Source organism: Gorilla gorilla, chromosome 12, assembly GCF_029281585.2.
Source record: "Gorilla gorilla gorilla isolate KB3781 chromosome 12, NHGRI_mGorGor1-v2.1_pri, whole genome shotgun sequence".
Lineage (NCBI taxonomy): Eukaryota > Metazoa > Chordata > Mammalia > Primates > Hominidae > Gorilla > Gorilla gorilla.
In genome coordinates, this window is record NC_073236.2 from 41,819,468 (window position 1) to 41,843,157 (window position 23,690).

Genomic DNA, 23,690 nt, shown 5'->3' on the forward strand with positions numbered 1-23,690 from the left:
TTATAAGTTTTTAAATCCATTATTTGGGAATATCTATAGAGATGATTATGTCATCTGTTAATGAACATAATATTATTTTTTCCTTCACAATCTGTATGTGTTTTATTTCATTTCCTGTCTTATTAAGCCAACTAGGACTTCCAGTACACTGTTGAATAGAAGTGGTGAGAGAGGACATCATTGCTTTGGTCATGATCTTGGAAGAATGTGCCCAGTTTCTCACCATTAATTATAATATTAGCTGCCAATTTTGTTAGATGTTCTTTATTGAGTTGAAGAGGTTCTCTAGCATTTTTTTATTGCTCCAAGTTTTTATCATATATGGATGTTGACTTTTTCAAATGCCTTTTCTCTAACCACTGCATGATTTTTTTCTAATTTGTTTCTTTTATTGAGTTAAAATTTGTCAATTAGGAATCATCAGAGATAACAAGGATATTTCTCATTCCATATATTTCTGAAGGTTACCAGCCATTTAAAGTTTTATGTGAATTGATTTATTGTTTACTTTCTTTCTCATTTGTCATTTTTCTTGGAAGGCTTTATCCCTTATCCATAAAATGGTACAAGAAAACTATGTATCTCATAAAATTATGGTAAGAAATAAGTGGGCAAATAGCTATGAAGCCTTCAGAAGAATGAATATTCCATAGAAACAACTCAGTCAATATTTCTTATGGCTATCATTATGAATGCAAACATTATAATAGTTTTTATTTAGTAAGTTTAATGCTGGGCAGATTTTGATAGGTAGTTAATGCTTAGATGACGGTCTATCCTGAGGGGCAGTACACTTGCGGGAAATATAAAGACAGTGACCACCTGAGGTACTGAATAAGTAGTGGAAAGGTTCCTAACACAAATTAAATATTTTTAATGTGTGCCCAGATTTGTCTCTGAAGATGGAGACTCCCCACCTCTCTGTTGCTCCATTTGATCCCTGCTGACATGCTCTTGTACACAAATGACCTACAGTCACAATGAAGGCTTATGTTTTATCTGGTAGACCCCACGTGCTTTTCATTATATTGTCTTTCCATGGAATGAGAATGATCTCAAGGTTCCAAACTCACTTGTGGGACATACTTTTTTTTTTTTGAGACGAAGTCTCACTCTGTTGCCCAGGCTGGAGTGCAGTGGCACGATCTCTGCTCACTGCAACCTCCGCCTCCAGGGTTCAAGCAATTCTCATGTCTCAGCCTCCTGAGAAGCTGAAACTATAGGCACATGCCAACACACCTGGTTAATTTTTGTATTTTTAGTAGAGATGGGGTTTCACCATATTGGTCAGGCTCCAGTCTTGAACTCCTGACCTCAAGTGATCCACCCGCCTCCGCCTCCCAAAGTGTTGCAATTACAGGTGTGAGCCACCAGGCCCAGCCTGGAACATACATTTTCCAAAAGTCCCAGACTGAGGCCACGGAAATGAAACTAAGCCCCGACCAAGAACTGGCTCATCAAATGTCAAATGAAACAAATATTACACTTAGGTTGCAACCCTCTCATTCATATAACTTGTTTTCATTTTGGGTTATGTCCTGCCTTTGAATGATTTTTTTATCATTTGTGGCTTTGGCTGTACTTTATGTGGATTTGATGCATTCAGGGACAGTCTATCAAATTTAAAATACAGAAAGCCAAGCAAGGATATAGGAAAGGCCTAAGGAAGAGCTTGAACGGTAAATATAGATGCAGTTTATTTTTTTAATTCTGAGAAACAAATTATATTTTGGCAGACAATTATTTTTCAAACCATTTCAAATTTTACTAACCATTTTTCTCTCTTATGTGCTCAAACTGTGGTGGAACTTTCATTATTTCCACAATTCAGGTTCTTCCACTAGGGAAATGCAACAATTACTGCATTGGGAAAAGGAAGAATGCCTTTCTGAAGAGAAGCTGCCATCTGCAGCCCGGCTAGGATTTGTCTTGGATGCTACTACCATTTGTAGACTTGTAATATCTTTCTAATTGCAGTTGCTGTTGGCATACAGCAAAACAGCAGAATACTTGCTGGCCATAGTCTATAAATGAAAGCAAAAAAAAAAAAAAAAGACAGGAAAAATCAACTAGTGGTTAGTACAACAGAAACTGAAACATAGTATTATAAACTTTATCTTTTTGTATAAATTTTTAATTATCTGTATCAATGGAAAACAGGTCTGCCAATCAACTGATCCACTATTTTTCCCCAAATTTAATTTAGTCAGCCATTTGAACTATTCTACCAAAGCTGCTAAAAATCCAAAGGAAGGGATTTAAACGTTCTTACCTTGCTCTAGTCTAGATTTACTAGCCAGCATTTTACTGCAAAAGAGAAAGAGGCCATGTATCTTACCCCAAATATCCAACAAACATTTAGGATTTTGAAACCTTGATTTGTCTATAATATTCATAAATACTAAGTTTCTCTTATTGGCTAAATTAATACGTAAATATTAGTTGAAATGGTTAAGTGCAGATGCAATTCGACTTGCCTGAATCTGAATGTTTGTTACACCACTTAGTCACTGAGTGAGAAAAATGTGTTACATAACCTCTCTGAGCCTTAAATCCTTACATCCATTGTAACTCTTGGACACATAGCATCTGCACTGTAGGACTGTTGTATAATTAAGTGAAATGATTCATGTAGGATGCTCAGAACCATGTCTTCTACATAGTAGGTCCTCATTAAACATTTTTTAAAAGATGTATCCAAATTTTGCACCTTAGAGCTTCGTAGTATTCTACATGCCCCACATTTTTTTCCCTTGAGGACACAAAAGAAATACTGGTTTCTTTGTTTTTCTTCCTGAATTCTTGCTTGGATTTAATTTTCTTTTCAGACCAAATTAGGGTCTGTTTAGTACAGAACCATACAGCATCAGATGGATTTTCGTTGGAGCAATTGAAACTTCATGTGCAGCAGCCTTTGTTCTGAATGTAATAATAAAATGTGAAGTTATGTTCAGGTGAAAGTAGGGCAAGCCTGCCTTTTAGAGATTTAAAAAAATAACAAAAAATGCCCCAATTCTCTTTTCACTGTTATAGAGATAGCAAGAAACCTCAAAAATATCTATCTCAGATCATCTTAAAAACAGAAGTTCTATAAAGAATATGGATAATGCTACCTTCATGGTTTTCCTTCCAAAATCATAAAGGCCTAATTAATGCATTCCAGGTTTTGTAAACTAGCTGTATTTCATTCTATCAAGTCATGTACCGGCATACCACTAATTGATTATGATCTTGTTTTTACTATGATTATGATCTTGTTTTTACTACCCATAGATAGTTTACAGACCCACATGAAGACCTGTATTTGTGTCTCATGTGATACACATTAGGAATTTTATAAGAAAAATAAAAATTAAATGTCATGAAACATTTTATAGTTCACTATTGTTCACTAATTAGTAAGTGATTTATATGAGAACATGATTACTTTTACTTTAATTAATCTGCTTACCTAAAAATAGAATATTAAGATCAAATTATTTTTACTAATGTTGAGAAAGATAGCTCTATTCAGAGCTGACACCCCAAACCATTTTCCTATACTGTCTACACAAAGCTAGACACACAGCTGAAATATACAGCATGTTGATAATGGATAAGAAATGATTAGAGACTTTGTGTTCAGCATGACAGTAGAAAAGCATATAGAAACAAAGGAGAAAAGGTTTATGCATTTTTCCTAAATCTATGTGTGTGTGTGTGGGGGGGTGTATTTGGATACATACTTTACATGCCTGCACACACATTCACATGCAGACGCACACACACACACACTCATCTGTATTCTCAGGAAGACACAAAGCTGGCTACTACATAACTGTTATTTGATGAACATTTTCTGAATGCACTGCATGCAATTATTATTGGTATTATGTTTCACATTTCTGTAAGCACCAACATCATGCTCTGAGCCATGCAGAATGACGGAACAGTACATCACATCTGCCCTGTAGGCTCACAATCTCAAGTCAAGAAACTGACAAATATGCTAAGCCTGAGGAAAGGGGGAGAAAGACGGGGACTAGTATTGGGCAGAGATTAGGAATATATAATACTACAGAATTCGTTTCAACCATCTTCGGTTCTTTGTTGTGATTTAGCTTTAGTTTCAGACAAAAGAAATATATCATTAGTGGACCTTTGTGAAACAGAAACATAAATAAGGGAATGAGGAAATACCTCAATGTGTAATTAGTTGAATGTTCTTAGCAGTAAGGCACATATATAAAATTATATGACTATATGAGTGAGATAAATGAGTAGAAGTGACAAATTATATTGAAAATACACCAAAAGAAAGTTAGAGTGGGGCAAATATAAGCAAGGAAGACCTGTGGCTATGTCTAAAAGACTATAGGAAATATATGCTTATTTATTTAAGGGAGTCAAAGAAAGTCAGTCATTTTAGAAGATGATTTCCATATATGTGCTTGTGCATATATCTAAAGACTCACTTAGAATGTTCCTGAGAACTTATGACCTTACTGAGGGGTCAGTTTAGTTCTCCATGCCTGTGTTCGCCTTAGCTCGGACTGTTAAAATAAGTAAATATATACAAGATATCTTGAGGCCATCTTACCTGCACCCATACCTTTTTGTTAATTGTGAACTCCTACCTAATCATTACGTGTGATATGTTTTTGCTCTGCTTTCGGGATGTTCAATTTTGCTAAATCAAAATAAAAATTTGTTTATCATGAGTCATAGACATGCTGTTGTGAGAAGAATTTATATTTTCAAAAAGACAGGTTATAACATGGAGGCACATTCAAATGCCTAATTTGTTTTTCTGTCTTTCATGCCCATTATGTTTTCTTTCTTTTCAAAGAAGAGAGAAACAAAAGCACCGGCTGAAATAATAGTAATAAAAATAAAATAACAATCTCTGTCATTTTTGCTAGCCATTAGCACACTACTGACTCCATCATTATTCAATTTCAATCAGGTCACATTGAGTCAATAAGAGTTCTTGATTGTTGTGGGTGCTGTAGAGAGCAACAAGAAACAAATTCTCTGAAAATCTAATCATTCAGGATGTAGTGTGTTGACTAAAGCCAGACTGCTATTAGTTAAGCATTACATCAGCGATTAAAAGTCTTTTGGGGTGTGGAATCGGGCAGCGTCACTGGAGCTGAGAGCCAATCTGTGAGGGCTCCTAGGGCAGGCACATTCGTCCCTCACTGCTATTGCAACTTTGGCCCATGCTGCCCCATATTAGTGCCTGCTGCAGTTTTAAGAACATCAGAACCCATCGGTCAACCTCCAGGGAGGCACCCCTCTCCCTGGTTGCTTAGGGCCGAAAACCCCGACCCTCATGTTTTTAAAGAGAATTGGAATCCTATGTGAATAAGGTGAGGAAAAGATGCAAATATATAAATATATATATATATTTCAAGCATTGTTTTGGTTCTGTTTTGCTTGGAGGTTTTTCTTTTCATTTGTTTTAATAAATTTTATTGTGTATATTTAAGGTATACAAAATGATGTTTTGAGATGCATATATACAGTAAGATGATTACTATAGTGAAGCAAATGAACACATTCATCATCTCACTGAGTGTCCATTTTCCCCTCTGTGGCAAAAGCAGCTACAATCTACTCATTTAGCAAAAATCCTGAATACAGTCCACTGTAACTATAAATAATAATGACAGTCCTTATGCTGTATGTTAGAGCTTTAGAATGTTTATTCTACATATCTGTTACTTTTCCTTTAAGCTATATCTTCTCATTTTCTCCAGCCACTCTCAACTCTGGAAACCATGGATTTATTACCTATCTCTGTATATTTGACTTAAAAATTCCATATAGAAAGTTATGCAATATTTTTCTTTCTGTGTCTGGCTCATTTCACTTAGCATATTTTCTCCAGGTCACCTACGCTGTGGCAAATTACAAGATCTCCTTCTTTTTTAAGGCTGAATAATATTCCACACACATACACACTACACACACACACACACACACACACACACACACACACACACCCCACAGTTTATTTGTTCATTCTTCTGATGATGGGCACTTAGGTTGATTTTATATCTTGGCTATTGTGAATAATGCTGCATTGAATACAGGAGTGCAGAGATCTTTACAGCTGGAAACTCCGTTTTCTTTTGGTGTATACCCAAAAGGGAAATTATTTTTAATTTCTTTACGAACCTCCATATTATTTTCCATAATGGCTGTGTTTTATGTCTTTGTACCACCTAAAATTCTTTCTGGAAGAAAGGAGAGCTATAAAGAAATAAAATTCATAGTCACCTTTGTATCATCCATAGCATCTTGCATGGGATTGTACTTGTTATAAGATTAATACGTGTATACTGAATAAATGAAAAACACTGGATGTGGCTTGTCGGAGGTCTAGATAAGGCCTTGATGTGATTGTAATCAATAGCCATTTCACTACAACACACTGCTTCTTCTGTAGGTAGACTTTCTCTTCCTCTTTCTTCCCTCAAAATCTATGATAATTCACAAAGTTATCAACAACAACCACAAAAGTTTCATTCATCACTTTTGATCAAATGAAATGCTTCTTCAATTAAAGGGAATGATTAAGTGTTTTTTATTTTTGTCTTCCCATTCTCACTTCAATGACAAAATCTAAAGTTTTCAGTAACAGTGAAGAAAAAGGATTTTAAATTTTTGTTTCTATCTAAAATGGAAATTAAATGCAATAAATAAATATGAAAATATTGATTGCTGTATTTCACTAAATCTTATTGCAGACAGTCCTTTATCATTGGGGATTTTATTTTAAAATTGTGAGATGACACAAACATTGAGGGAAAATATTTCCTCAGAGGGCCCTTTTGTTTTTCTTAATCTTAAATTGTTTAATGCTAAATTTGTTTGATATTTTGAGATTCATTCAGCATCAACAGCATCCTTGGGTCCATTTTGTTTTTTTAATTAAATCTATGTAATGTTAAATTACTTGCCTTTGAAAGCTTCAAGACATTCAGCAATAGCACTCAAGCTGTTTAAATATGACCAAATAATCTTTTCACTATGTCATTATGTTTGCTGAGTTTATTTCTTTAACTTTTTGCCTCTTGGTGTTTATCTTATTTTAGAGAAATTAATTTAGGAGTCTACACATGAAATTCCTTATAATCCATCTCATCGCGAGTAGATTGAAATTCAACCAGTGTCTTACTTAGGGTTTATTTTACAAAATAAGTGGAATTCACTGGTAATCTTCAGAGTGTTTCTCTATACTGTTAATCAGCTAAACATAACCATCAATTATAAATGCAAATTTTCAGGGTTAAATTGAGTGTTCAGATGCTCTAACGTAGCTTTTATTGGCTGTACATTGCCAAGTCTACACAACACAAAATAAAGTGTTGGGTTAATATTTATTTTTGAATTGGTGCTCTACAGAGATCTAATATGGGGGTAATTCAGGTCAAGAAAAAAGAAATAAGGATGTTACAAAGGCAATAAGAAGAGTTTTTTATTTGCGTATTTTTGCATGAATTATCTGGATTATGTCAACCGTGTAGACGTCTGTCTAGGAGTAGGTTCTGGGAAGTTTATTCAAATGTTGACATTTGCAGAGAATACTAACATGAAGACAGTCCAGAAATCAGGAAAACAAATTTTCACATGTGAGAAAAAGAAAAAATCATGGAAATTTTAGATTATTTTTATGTAGATTCATTGTCCACAATTTTCTGGTGGAAGCCTAATTAATAATCCATTTTCCTATTGAAATTTTATAAAGAAAAATAGGCAGAGCTTAATATACAGCTCAATGTTTGCCTTTTTTTATCAACATCTCCAGAATAAAAATCATTTGTAAGCTTTACTAGCAGTATACCATAGTGACAGGCTTCCAAACAAGAAGAAATAATTTATTAGCTCACAATGTTTTTCCAGCCTTCCCTACCACCCCACCCTGAGGTGGTGTATAGGTTGTGCAGTGAATAAATTAAGTATATTTCCTGCCTTGTGCTTGGCATAAATCATTACTTTTCCAAGTCCAAAGGGTGAGTGACTATTTGCAACACTATTCCGAGCTAAATAAGCTTTGTAATCAAGTAGAGTGGAGAATTTACTTTATTTTTTTTAAAATATTTATTTGCAAAACAACTCTTATGATTAAAATCACACTTTCTAATGGGAAAATAAAACAGCCTTAAAAAGAACAAGAGAATTAATCAATGCAAAATCAAATTGGCCTACTGAATTTTAACTTAATGTAAAGGTTTTTTTCCCTTTGGTTAAAATTACAGCTTTTACACAAAACATAACATATCCATAATGTTATTTTTGTTATAATTATTGCCGTTAATATCTCAACTTACAAGGAGGACTTGCTTCGCAAAGATAGTCACACACATGTAAAATGTATCTTATTTCATAATGGGCTGTTTCATGTATTCCCAAGGAGACTGACTATTACTGAAGAATATATTTTAATGTGGGACCGTTGAGTAAATGCTTTAAGGGAAGACAATTAAGCCACTAGTCAATGATGTATATTTACACATTACATTTTATAGCCGTTTTACATCTTAATAAACTAAAACAAATGACATTTTCCCTTTAACAGAGATTTTAGGAAAAATAAAGATCACAGTCTCCTCTCCAGCTCCTTTCAAGCTCCAGGCATTAATGAGATTTTCGAATCAGAGCAACAGATGCAAGCAGTACGTTGCACCACAAGCAAGGCAAAAAGGGTCTAGAACTTGCTTTTTTCATCCACACTAAATCTTGGATAGATGTGGAGCAGAATGATTCTCCAAAGTAGAATGTGGGTCATGGGGTGAATATTTATCAGAAATAATAATAATAATGACTAACTTAAAGCTGATTCAAAAATTAAGTTAGTAACATAAATTCAATGATATGGCACCATTAAAAATGATGTCAATGATAAATTTATGAACATGGAAATGTGCCCATAATGTATTTTATCTGGACAAAACTAGTTACAAAAACCAGTATGTGCATTAGAATATAACTTTTTGAAATTTTCACAGACTTGCAGAAGTAAATGTGATAGGAGACCATTCCAAGATTTCAACAGTATTTATTTCTTAGATTTGGATGATTATTACTTCTTGCATGCTGTATTTTCTGGTTGTCCTAAAACAACTGGAGTGGAATTGCTTCAGTAATAAAAACTAAGTTACTTTGAAATTTTGAAGCACATGTTAATTTTAGAATGTTTTCTTCACAGTTTAGCATCAGAAGGACTTTCCAAATTACCAATATTTTATTGGTTAACATTAGCAAAGCATTCTTTTACTTCTATACTAACATATTCATTTGTTTTGTCATCCATTTATTTGTTCTTCAAATATGCATATGTTAACTGCTGTGCCGGGCAGCTGTGGAACAGCATTGAAAATAAACAGGCATTGGTCATACCCTCATGGAGCTTCGGTCTAGCTTTGGTTAGGATGTTATTCTCTAGTTCTATGGAATTTTATAGACACTACTCTGTATCTAATTTATGAATTCCACTCCTGAATTTTTATCTAGCATAATATGAGAGAATATTTTCCTTATCAGTCTAGCGTAGTGTCCTTGAGACTCAAATGATGTTAAGGAAAAAGTGTGTGTGTGCGTGTGTCTTTGTGTGTGTTTGTGTGTCTGTTTATGCTTATCTGATGCATTCTCAAAGAAAAGCAACAAAGCTATAACAAAGAACTGCATATTAACAGTTCACAGGTACTGAAACTTAAAAACAAGATAAAATTTTAACTGAACCCGATGTTTAGATACTATTTCAGACTCCATGAGGAGAAAAACAGAAATATGAGCAATGACATGACTAGAAATATTTTAATATTTAATCTGTCAACCCAAAACATTACAATTCCTTCACATGGATTTTGTGGAAAAGAGTGAGATTAATCCAAGGGCATATTGAATTAAATATTTTAAGGTGACTTCTTAACCAACATACATTATGTTAAACATGCTTAATAGGAAAAATTATGAGGTTTTTTTTACTCTAAATGGTTTAACTACAATAATTATTTGTGATTTCTGTTATTACAACAAAGGATAAGCAGAGTTGAATTTCTGAAAAGCTATGGTTTTTAAATTCTAATAAATATCTTCCCATTCAGAGACCCCTGGAAGTGTTCCTTAGGTCATAGAGACGTGCTGTGTTCAGCACACTTGTACCAGAAATAAAAATGAGAGTCACCCTGGGTGGAACCAAGAAGGGAGCTTGTCTGTGGCATGCAGCATTCAAAACAGTGTGCTGCTGCTTCAAACTGTAATCTACCTGGAATTTTCAGTTTGGTAGTATTCAGAAAAGAGTTTAGAGTTTTGTGTGTTTGTTGTTGACTTTTTTTCTTCTTTGGAGAAAAGATATGCTGTGTGCTTAATAAATATTTATACATTGTAATAAATAATACAACACACCTTAGACTAAGACAGTCTGGCAAACAGGTACAAATAATTTACCAGACCACATTTATTTTTCCTTTTTTTTTCCCCAGGACCACCAGGTTGGTTAGGTTAGAATTTAGGAAAGTGAGAAGAGAATACTCACTGTTGCTGGATAAAAGAGTCATATTAAAAAAAAAAAAAAAGTGGAACTAGCTCTGGCATCATAAGACTTGACCCTAATCCTCCCAGGATAACTTGAGCACAGCACTTCCAGTCAACAATTGGCATCTTTTTTGTTTCGTTTTGTAAATTTCTTGTTAGTCAGCTGTACCACAGTAATTCTTTTGGCCCTCATATTTCTAGTTCTGAAAGAACTGGAAACGAGTTACTACCCAGTCAAGGTGCTAATTTGACACACCAGGTTTAGTCTTTAATTAGAGTGCAGTTGAGCACAGAAATCTCAGAATTTATACATGACAAAGAAAAATTTTAGCAAAAACTACTTTTTCAATGGTGCACCCAAGGTAGCAGAGCACAATTCAAAACTTTGCATGTAAATAAAAAAAATTATCCATTCTGTATTCTAGAAAAATATTTTCTCTAAACATAGAGAGATACTCTCTTTACTGTACCACATTCACTTAAAAAAAAAAGTTAGAAGGAGGACTCACTTGATTACTGGTACGATGTCACTGAATGATGAAAGTTCTCAATTCTCTGTCCCAGGCATTCTTGGTTAAAATACTATCCAGCATATCGTGTGTTCAATGAACTCTGGATATAAAAGGGGAAAAAAAAGAAACCAAAAATAGGCTGCCCAAGATAACTCTTGTCCTCCATTTCTACCAGATCCAAGAACCTGCTGTTGACCAGCATTCACCTACAGAGAATTTGGGTGAGGGATCTTAATAAAAATGAAATCCTAATTAGAGCTGACCTTCAATGAATTACCTGCACGTGAAAGGAAAACAGAGAAGTCACTTCTACTTTTGTCTGGTCTCTGCAGATTCTTTTCCAGTTAAGAGCGTGAAAGAAATGCTGAAATTAGGATACCGAGTCTGGAGGGTAGGCAGGCTGCAGGAATATCTTCAAAGGATCGTGTTTTTCACCCCTCATATCAGAGCCTTGAAGCGATTTAAAATAATAGGTTTCTTCTTGATTATATGTAATTTAAATATCTCATTAAACGGTAAAAATTCAATATTATGACTTCTCTCTTTTTACAAAAAAGACAATTTTTTCTCAATTGTTAACCTATATGTTATTTTCAACGTGCTACCATACTTTCAATGCCTCTCCTTGTTTTGAGGAAAAATTTTGAAATTTTACCACTGAGAGATGATAGACAGAAATAAATGGAAATATAAAAATTTTGCAACCAGTATGTCAAGTCTGTGCTTTGAAAAGCATTATCAACCAACTTGAACACCAAATGAGAGACTGGACACTTTAATAAGATGGTGGTGAACATGACAAACACAGGATGCTAGTCCTGATTTTACAAGGTTCTACATGTTGAAAAACTCACTCTGTTCTTGGGAAAATAAGCAGCGGCATGCACTCATGGACACATCTGAGGCTTACAGTATGGAGCGCAGAACCAACCACTGTTGAGGTTTCAGTCAGATTGGAACCAGAAGTGAGAGCCAGAGGTGGAGTAAGTGGGGAAGTATGGGACACTGTGTCCAAGTGGGTTTTGTGACAGGGGCCACTTTATGCGCCAACGTTGATTCTGGAAGGAAAATGCAGGGCTTTACGTTCATCCTTTCTCAATTTTACTTGTTGGTTTTGACCAGATTTTTAATTTATCCATTACTTGTGTCTTTTTAAAAATTATTATTGGAAAGCAATACCATTACTGCCCAAATTTTAGAAAATGTTGGAAAGTAAAAAAGAAAACTTAATCCCATCATTCAGAGACAGCGTCTGAAATGATAGTATGTTTCCATCCAGTCTTTTTTCCTCTGGACTATATATTTATATATACACACATGATATGTATACATATGGTTTAAAAAATGCCTTGGCGCTAATCTTCAAAAGCAGCCTTTCATGGTGGCATAAGCTTCCCTTTATTAAGTCATAACATACATAAAACTTTGTTTTGGTTGTTGAGAATAATGTCACTAAGACTCTTTCAAAATGTAGTTTTCTTACCCAATATAAGCTCTTTATCTTAGGTTTTTCTATCATCTAAAACTTAAACTACTGTCAATATCCAAATGTTAACTTCGGTTGCCCTGTTGATAATATTATTGATCAAGACTGGGTCAAAGAGGGAATGTTGAGGAAAAAAACTAGAAATGGAATTCTTCTTTCTGTTTCTCACCAAGCAATTAATCAAGTCTTGGCAATTTTTATTCAAATATTCTTGTATTATGCTGTTAACATCTACCTGTCATGTCCAAAAGAAAAGTCTGAGAGTCATTGTTTGCCCTAAATGCCTGACTGAAATCAAGTTATACTCTGTCAATGGCATTCTCCTCATCTACCACTCGTTAACCATATCAAAAATGGAAATGAGTTTAGTTTGGCATAACTCATAATGTCATTTGGGAAGAAGGCAGAGGGAGCCGCGCCAACATTAATGTGCACTGTGTGAATCATTTACTTTAATTTCAATTACAGCACCAGGATGAGATATAGGAAACTTTTCCTGTAACTGCTGTAAGCTCTGGGATTTAACTTGGTTAGCAGAACAATTTAGATAGCTTAGGGACCTAAATTTGGAGCCAAGATGTTATGGATAAGGATACAAAATAAATAGTGGTCTATGGTGTCTGCAGGCTTCACAATAGGAGAATTAAAAGCTAGGAGGAAAACGGCAGGACAATTTGTATGGCTGGAGGCTGTAAATTAGCAACTTTTATGAAGGGCATTTTATGAAGAATGGAGTGGATCAAAGATAGCACCAGAGACTAAGTGAAGAGGTCAGAAGAGTCTGCACTCATGGGAGATGAGGTAGGCAGCTGAGCACAAGACAATGTATGTTTTCTTTTTTTGTTTTATTTTTGTATCTCAGAGATTTGGGGTTGTCTCTATTTGATCCAGACTCTTACCTTTGTTTGCCAATATCTGAAACTTTTGGCCAGTTTTTCATAACATCTCCTAGAAAATTAGCCACTATATTCTGAATAACTAAGCTGAGTGTATCCTATTTCTCCTTCATAATTTCCCTGTTCCTCTTTTAAGTGTTCTCCTGCTGGCTTTGCCTCTTCTCTCAGAAGTCTGAAATGTATGTTTTAGCTACACTCTCTACTGGTCAACACTAATCCAACTGGACATTCACTGAGGTCTCTTATGTCCCAGTACCTACAGCACCTCCTCCTGTTTAGAAGACCATGATGGTTAATTTTAGGCATCAACTTAACTGGGCTAAGAGATACCCTGATAGCTGATAAAGTATCATTTCTGGGTATAACTGTGAGGGTGTTTCCAGAACAAATGAGCATTTTAATCAGTAGACTGAGTAAAGAATGTCTGCCCTCATCCATGTGAGCAGCCATCATCCCATCCATTGAGGGACTGAATAAAGCAAAAAGGTGAAGGAAGGGCGAATTATTTTTCTCTCTTCTGGAACTGGAACATTCATCTTCTCCTGACCTTGGACATTGGATTTCTTGGTTCCCAGGCCTTCAGACTTCAGAACTTATGCCAGCGGTCCTTCAGTTTCTCAGGCCTGCAACTTTAAACTGAAACTTACACAATAAGCTCCCCTAGTTCTTACACCCTCAGACTCAGACAGAATTACATTACCAGCTTCCTGGAGTCTCCAGCTTATAAAAAAAAATTGTGGGATTTCTTGGTCTCTATAATCTCATGAGCCAATCCCCACAATAAATCTCCTTCTATATATCTATGTCTTATTGTTTCTCTTTCTTTGGAGAATCCTGACAAATACAGCACTTTTAAATCTATAGCATTCTACTGGCCACTTTCTTCCCCTGCCACCCTGCCCCCCATACCCAAGACTTGCTCTGTCACCCAGGCTGGGGTGCAGTGGCAAGAATTCAGCTCACTGCAACCTCCACCTCCTGGGTTCAAGCAATTCTTCTGCCTCAGCCTCCCAAGTAGCTGGGATTACAGGCGCCCACCACCACACTCAGCTAATTTTTGTATTTTTAGTAGAGATGGGGTTTCACCAAGTTGGCCAGGCTAGTCTTGAACTCCTGACCTCACAATCTGACCACCTTGGCCTCTCAAAGTGCTGGGATTACAGGTGTGAGCCACTGCACCCGGCCTCTACTGGCCACTTTCTTATATCCTGAAAATCCAATTTGACCTCAAAGTTATAAGCAACGCAAAGGCACCTAGTATAAGAACATGAGATCAGGGGCCATGTGGATAGTGTTGCATCTGTTTTCAAGACTGTAGTGTGTAACTATTCTGTGATTTGCCAAAGACAATAAAGTAAAAAATTAGCTAGTAATAAAAGCCACAGCTCCCAAATTTCCCCACTAATTTTAGCCTTCTTAACCAGTCTACCTACGTTATTGAATAACAATATATGAATGATGCAAACTACACAGATAGGCAATTTTATTTATTTAGGATATATTTTATGTGTAATGAACATCACTACCTAGTTATGAAAACAAGAACAATATTAAATATACTTTCAAAATACTTAGAGAAACGGTTAATGCAAATTTCATATATTTAACAAAACAGTATCACACTAGTCATCTATCACTGTGGTTGGCAAACTACAGCCATTGGACCAATTCTGCCCCACTGCCTGTTTTTGTGAATAAAGTTTTATTGAAACATAGAAATATGCATTCCTTTTCACATTTTCTATGTCTGCTTTTGTGTTAAAACGGCAGGGTTGAGTGACTCATGCCCCCGGGAAGCCTGAAATATTTATGATGTGCTTCTCTACAGAAAAGGTTTGCCAAGCCCTGGTCTTCCCCACTAGGCTTTACACAAAAATTCAAGTAAGGGAAAATCTCACACATAATGAGAAGGGAATACTTGCATTTGTCTAATTCCAATGGATCTGTGAGTAGGAGGATGCTCCCTTAGAAAAATGGGATTAGATGGGCCCATTAAAATGTTCCATTTATATACAGGGAATATCTGTCCTTACTCTTTTGTTATGTTTGTAAACACCTTTAAGGAGTCCCATAATTGCCCTTTTACCGCCCCAGAACATTAGTTCTCAAGAACAAACAATATGCTGCACACTGCGCATGGCTCTAGAAAAATAACCATAAAAAAGAGATACTATTATGATCTTTGAGTAGTTACAATTTTACTTACTTTCATCAGATTATTATTTTTGTGACATTTTCTTCATTATCACATCTGCTTCCAAAAGATGTATGTATTATTACTTCAATATTCCTCATTGTGTTGAGAGATAATACATATCTTGATATTATTGAATTAATTTTATAAAGAGGCCATTAAATAATAGATAACACACATTATCTAATCCAAAAGGATTTCCCATTCTTACACAAAATGACCTGGCATCTTCTGCCTTTTTGCAAAACAAAATGTGTGGGGAAAGGAATTAACATAAAGTTAATCTGCCAGCATTCATTTAACCAGTGTTTACACAGTACGTGTTCTTAACTGAGAGCGTAGAAAAACAGTAGAGTCAAGATCCCCATCTCTTAGTGTAGGATCAATTGTACAAAAAAATTGTATCCATAAACACTTCAATAAGAATAGACGGGGAAAGGCAATGTATTTCGCTTTGCATGGTCAGAGGGGGCACACAAGCCCCAAAAGCAAGAAGACTTCCGTTGATCTAGCAGAGGAAAACACCTAATGTCAAAGTCCTGTTGTGCTTATTTCATTGGCAAAATAGCTCAGCAAGGAGAATGTGGGAATTTGAAGCACCTTCCTAACAAAAGGCTGCTGCTGTCATCCTGGCACTGTTCCCAGCCAGCAAAGCCAGGAGGACCAGGATCTTGGCGCTCTACTCTAGATACCTAAGAATGTTAATTTCCCTCAAATGCCTTCTCCACCTCTACAGTTTTAAATGTCTATGATTCTATGATTCCATCCAGGTGATCAAAAGGAATTGCCGAGGTTTAAAATCATACCAGGTCTCATAATTTCAAATATTAGTAAATCGTCAAAGACAGTCATGGCCAGCATTCCTTGTGCTGATGATTTATCATAGGTTTGTATGCCCTGTTGGTCTTGATGCATCTGTTTGACTTATGTTCATCAAATACTTTTGTTTAAAGAGGATTTAAAATCACCTAGTTATTTTCAAATGGCAAATGGGTGCATGGTTTATTTACAAATGCTCTTAAGTTCAAATATTCAAAGGTTTCAAGTAAAAATCTTGAAGAAATAAGTTTCACTGCCATTCACTATGTTGAACACACCTTCTCACACAGTTTGCACTATGAAAATAAATAAATGTACAGCAATGGGTAGTGGGTACGTAAAGAATTGTTGCTTTGTTTCATTTGTTCATTCATCTACTCAATTACTACATAATTAATGATCTCCAATTTTGCTTCTCCACCTTCTCCAATAAAAATTTTCCCACTGATTTTTAAAATCTACCTTTAAAATAAATTAATTCATCCATGAATGTCGGCTTCTCTACCTTGTCTTTTAAAATGCAGTTATTTGTGGGCAAAGAAACATAATCTTATAAGTGATTAATGAGTGTCTTAATTTTCTGATGATACCAGCTAGATAGTTTCAGAACTTTCCTTTCTCTTCCCTCTGCTACCTATGCCCAGCTGCCAAACCTAATAAGACTGTGGTGGGACAGTTTATGTCTCCACTCTCTTACACTTTGGGGTTCTAAAATGTTGTCATTTCGAAACTGTTATATAAATGGTATAACACAGTATAGGGTTGGCTTTTGAGATTGGTTTATTCCATGCACCATAATACCCCAAACATTTCTCCACATTGTTGCAAATAGTTCTTTCCTTTGTGTTACTGAGTAGTATTCGGTGACGTGGATATACCATACCCTTCATCTGTTGAAAGACATCTGTACTATTTCTAGTTTGGAACTATTCTAAATAAAGCTGCTTAAAAAAATGTGTATTTGACATAAACATATGTTTTAAAATTTTTTTCTGGGTTAAATGACCTAGAGTGCGAATGTTGGGTCATATGGTAATTGCATCTTCAGTTTTACAAGAAATTGCCAAAATGGTTTTCAGAGTGGCTGTATTATTCACTTTCCCATGAACAATGTATGAATAATCCAGTTTCATTGCATCCTCACTAGGATTTGATATTGTAACTATTTATGTTGGCTGTATTTTAGCCATTGTTAGTTAGGTAGAGATATCCTATGGTGATTTTCATTTGCATTTGGTGATGGCTAATTCCCGGGTATCCTTTCATGCGCTTACTTGTCATTTGTTTGTCCTCCTCTTAGTGAAATGTCTCTTCATGCCCTTTGGTCATTTTCTTTTTTTAAATAATATTTTAATTATTATTATTATTATTATGCTTTAAGTTTTAGGATACATGTGCACAACGTGCAGGTTTGTTACATATGTATACATGTGCCATGTTGGTGTGCTGCACCCATTAACTCATCATTTAGCATTAGGTATATCTCCTAATGCTATCCCTCCCCACTCCCCCCACCCCACAACAGGCCCCGGTGTATGATGTTCCCCTTCCTGTGTCCATGTGTTCTCATTGTTCAGTTCCCACCTATGAGTGAGAACATGTGGTGTTTGGTTTTTTGTCCTTGCAATAGTTTGCTGAGAATGATGGTTTCCAGCTTCATCCACGTCCCTACAAAGGACATGAGCTCATCATTTTTTATGGCTGCATAGTATTCCATGGTGTATATGTGCCACATTTTCTTAATCCAGTCTATCATTGTTGGACATTTGGGTTGGTTCCAAGTCTTTGCTATTGTGAATAGTGCTGCAGTAAACATACATGTGCATGTGTCTTTATAGCAGCGTGATTTATAATCCTTCGGGTATATATGCAGTAATGGGATGGCTGAGTCAAATGATATTTCCAGTTCTAGATCCCTGAGGAATCGCCACACCGACTTCCACAATGGTTGAACTAGTTTACAGTCCCACCAACAGTGTAAAAGTGTTCCTATTTCATTTTCTAATAGGACTGCTTTTTTTTTTCTGTTGACTTTTTATAATGTCTTATATTTTCTAGATACAAGTCTTATGTCAGCTACATGGTGTGCAATATTTTCTCCCAGTTTGTAGGTTGCCTTTCCATCCTCTTCACAGGGCCTTTGACACAGCAAAATCATTTAATTTTGATGAGACTCAATTCATAACTTGCTGCTTTCATGGATTGTGTTTTTGATGTCAAGTCCAAGAATGCTTTGCCAAGTGCCAGATCTCAAAGATTTACTTCTATGTTTTTGCCTAAAAGTTTTACAGTTTTACATTCACTTTTAATCCATGTTCCATTTTGAGTTCATTTTTAGATCAGATATGAGGTTCAACTCAAAGCTTATTTTTTTGCTATGGACATCTAATTGATCCAGTACCACTTGTTGAAATCAAGTTTTCCTTCCTCCACTGAATTCTTTTTTGCATTGTTTTCTCAAAAAAATCAGTTGAACATGTTTGTGTGGGTCATTTTCCAGTTGTCTATTGGATTACACTAATCTATGTGTCTATCCCTGTGCTATATTACACTTGATTACTGTAGCTACCTAATAAGGTAGCTTGTATCTACCTTGATATAAGCTAGAGGGATTTCTTGTACTTTATGCTCATTTGTCAAAGTCATTTTAGCTATTCTTGGGCCAGTCCTTTCCCATATAAATTTTAGAATAAGCTTGTCTATGTCTACATAAAACTATGCTGGGATTTTTAAATAAGCATGACATTTGTCTCTCTTTCTCTCTGTGTGTGTGTGTATGTGTAAATATATATATGTGTGTGTGTGTCTGTGATACGTACACATACATATATAACTATATATAATTAATTAAATATATATAGTAATTATATCCCCTGTTTCATTCATGATATTGGTGACTTTTCTATCTTAGAGGTTTATCAATTTTATGAAATTTTTCAAAGAATAATTTATTTCATTGATTATTCTTTATGTTTTCCTATTTTCCATTTTATTGATTTGATTTTGATTTTTATTATTGTCTTCCTGTTGCTTTGTGTTTATCTTGTTCTTCTTACCTAGTGTTGAGGTGGAAACTAAAATGGCTCGTGCAAATATTGAGTCTTGGAATACCAAAACTTGCAGGGTGGACTGGCAGGCTTGAGACCAGAAGAGTTGATCATACCGATGAATTCTATAGGCAGACTGCTAGGAAATTCCCTCTTGCTTGGGAAGGCCAGGCTTTTTGTTCTATTTGGGCCTTTAGTCAGTTGAATAAGACCTGCCCAAATTATGAATGGCAATCTGCTTAATCAATGTTCATTAATTTGAATATTAATTTCACTCCGAACACCTTGCAAATTAGCATCTAAAATTAATCATTACAATCGTGTAATTTTTCTCTCAGCACTGCATCAGCAGCATTCTACATATTTTGATATCGTATGTTTTTATTTTCATTCAATTCTATGTATCTCTAATTCCTTAGGGATTTACTATTTCACCTACAGGTTATTTAGAATGTATCATTTAATCTCTGTGTGTCTAGAACTTATCCCCTTTTCCCTCTGTTTCTGATTTCTGGTTTGATTCCATTATAGTCAGAGAACACACCATATGATTTCAATTCATTTAAATTTGTTGAGGTTTGTTTATGACCCGGGATATGGTCTATCTTGATAAATATTCTGGGAGCACTTGAAAAAAGTGGCATATTTGTTGCAGTAGAACATTCTACATTTCCTCCTGCCTTTCACTGTTTTAGGAGAGAAGTTTGCTATCCTGATCATTTATGTTTTTACAGGTAATTTGTTACTCCTCTTTGGCTACCATTAATATATTCTTCTTTGTCTTTAGTTTTCAGCAATTTCATTATGGTGTGTCATTGTGTGGATGTTTTCTTTTTTTTTTTAGTTTGTTCTTTTGGGTATTTGCTCATTTTCGTAAATCTGTAGACTTGTGTTTTTCATCACATTTGGAACATTTTCAAAGAATATTTCTTTAAATATTTTTTCAGCTTCACTCTATTTCTCCTCTCATTATGAGATTCCATGTGGCCCATTAATAGTCTCGCTCTTTTTTTTTTTCAGTCTATTTTCTCCCTGTTGTTCAAGATGGGTAAGTTTTATTGATCTATCCTCGAGTGAACTGATCCTATTCCCTGTCATATCCACACTTCTACTGGGCCCATCAGAGAGATTGTTTGTGTATGTGTGTGTTGTGTATGTGGGGGTGGGAAGCAGTGTTATTAAGTTTCAGTTCCCTAATTTTCATTTGGTTCTTTTACATAACATTTATTTCTTTGCAGGTTGTTTTTAATTTGTTTCCAGAGAATTTGAAACTGCTGGTTGAGGCATTTTTATAATGCCTGCTGTAAGATCCTTGTTAGATGATTCCAACATTGATTTCATCACAGGGTTGACATCAGATAATTGAGTTTTCTCATTCACATTATGATTTTTCTTGTTCCTTTGTGTAATGAGTGATTTTCAGTTGTATCTTGTACATTTTGTCTATCATGTTATGATTCTCTGGATCCTATTTACATCATTTAACAGTTAATTATTCTGTCATGTTTAGCACACGTTTGTGGGATGGAGTTCAAATGACAATTTCATTTTTAGTGCCTTTATGGTGTTATTTTGGTCGGCTTGGTTTGTCTGATACTGCTCAGATTCCCACTGTTCCTTGATGGTGCCTTCTAAGGGGGCAGAAGGGGCTTCCTGCCATATTTCTGAGGGTCTCTCAGTGGGGGAGGCAGCAGGCCTGCCTGGACAAAGAGGCTTTTCAAGCCAGCCTGCTTATTTTAGCTATGTCTGCCGGCCCTGAAGCTTCCTGGTGGGGGAATGGAGTCTCAAATTCATGGGAACAGAGGGTCTGTACCCACCACTGCCCACTGGGAGCAGAGAGTGTGGCTGATCCAGGCCTTGCTGTGGTTGTGTTGCCATCTCTCTGTTTGTTTCTAGGGAGGGGACAGGAGTCTCAGGTCTGTGGTCACAAAGGGGCTTCCTTGTCTGGTCCTCTTGTTGTACATGTTCATGGCAAGTACCATATTAAAAGAGTAAATATTTCAATATTTTGATATTTGTAGTAGCACTAAGCCAGTTTGTTTGATCTTGGAAACTCACATTTAGAAGCCTATCCAATCACTTGCTGTTGGTTTTAAGTGTCTATTAACCTTTACAAAGGTGAAGATGATTATATCTAATTTTGGAAACAGAATACTATTGTGTCACTAAGAAATTCCGTGAAATCCAGGGAAAGGAGGTTGACTTGTTTAGGACTTTTTCACTCCAGAATTCCGCCCCTATTCTTGGTCAAAAAGACTGTCTGTTCAAAATGCTATGAAGATTAAAACAGAAATCATGAACAGCCTTGCAAAGTCACCATTATATTGCAGGAGACAGAAATTGCCAAATACCTCTTCTGGAAACTAGAGGGAGATATTGAGCATTGGTGGTTCAAACAAAGAATGAGGCAAGTGAGTATCTTATTCAAAGTCATGAAAGAGCAGGACTGCCCCTAGCCCAGAAGAAACTCCACATCCTGTCTATCCCCAAGACTCACCCACACTGTTTCTCTGTTTGCCATCATAATACAACATATGTCATAAAGGCAAAGAGGGTTAGTTAAGTTCTTTTTTTCATTTATCAAGGAAAGGACATCCTTTGGAGATCTGGGCCTATCTGATTTTAGGCAAATATTGTTAAGACCTTTTTGTAAGAAGCTTATGATGAAAGGCAAGCCATCAGTAATGTCAGAGCATATCAATGCAACCACCAAAGGTAATTATTAAGTAGTCACTATCAACAAGTATTTAATATTGCCCTGTATTAAAAAAAGAATATGCTTGTAAACGCCAATGTGGGAGGAAATTTATATGAAGTGTGTATAAAAAGATAGTGATCAGGGGAAGTAGAGCTTATAATAGTTCCATTTTTCTTTGATACGCTCTTTAAACACAAACACACACACACATATACACATTCCACAAACTCCATTTAAGTTAATAGAAAATCCCTCGTTATAATATTTTAATGTTGTCTTAAAACGCTTACCTCTTATTTGCATAACACATATTCAGTCTTAGTAAATTAAACACAATAATCACTTATTAAGATAACTTTCCCCAATCTATTTGGCTACTCCGAAAACACATTGTGGTATCAGTAAGGTGCTAAAAATCTTCACACTCTTACTTTTCTTCTCAACCTCCCCCCGCTTTCTTTTGCTCTTCTCAATTTAATATGTCTAGATGCAATCACATCACTGCCTTATCCCACCCTGTGTTATGTTAATGAATATTTTATTTCTAAGCCATCTTTGCTGCATTATAAAAACAAAACTAAATGTAATGCAATAGCCACAGGTGAAAATCACTATGTATCCAGATCTTCTGTGATAAGAGAGCATGGTAAACTTCTTTAAGGCAAAGTTTAAAACCTACAGTAGGTCTAGATTTCATTATTAAATTTTGAAGCCAAATATTTTCTTTTTCTATAAAATTTTAGTATCCTTCAGAGCTGTATCTTGTTTGTGTTTTTTAAGGCAACTTTCTCTTTGATTGCTGAAGCATTTCACCCTCTCTAACATGTTATACCCAATTGACATATATTTTCTTTTCCATCTTTTCTTCTGAGAACAGTCAGCAAAAATTGTGGTCTAAAGTTCCCTGAGAACAAGGGCATTGATCTCCAGTTGGAGTTTAAGGCCACCTTCCTCTAGTCACTCTCAGCTGTAATTTAAGATATCAGCCCTAAATTATTTAGCGGTGTATAAGTATAAATAATTCACCAGTCAACAACTGAAGTGACAGCCCGTTAATCAGCCTGTGAATGTGGGCACAGGTGTCAGGCTTTGGGCTGAGTCCTGATGAGGTCAACATGCTCAGAGTCCTTCTCCTTTCCTTTCCTTCCCTAAGATGTGACCCACCTCGCTTGTGGATTGAATTAATTGGGGCTCACATTGAGAGATATGCTCAAGAACTCTAACCTTCAGAGATGGAACCAAACTCTGTTACTAATGTAGATGCAGTATAGACTTTTTTGATACTGACCAGTTACTACTGTATTATGATATCACCAAAGGAGATGTGTGGAAAAAAATAAAGTGAGGGATAACACTTTACAAGAAAGTTGTGATTTCTTAAATAAAATATGTATGGTAATGTTGAGTGTTTACATTTATTTTTATCTTCTTGTCTAGGCAGTTGGTTTGTAAGTGTTGACTGATTATTTTTTGAGTAGCTACGTTCCCTTCTTTCATCCATGAGTTCTAGTGAA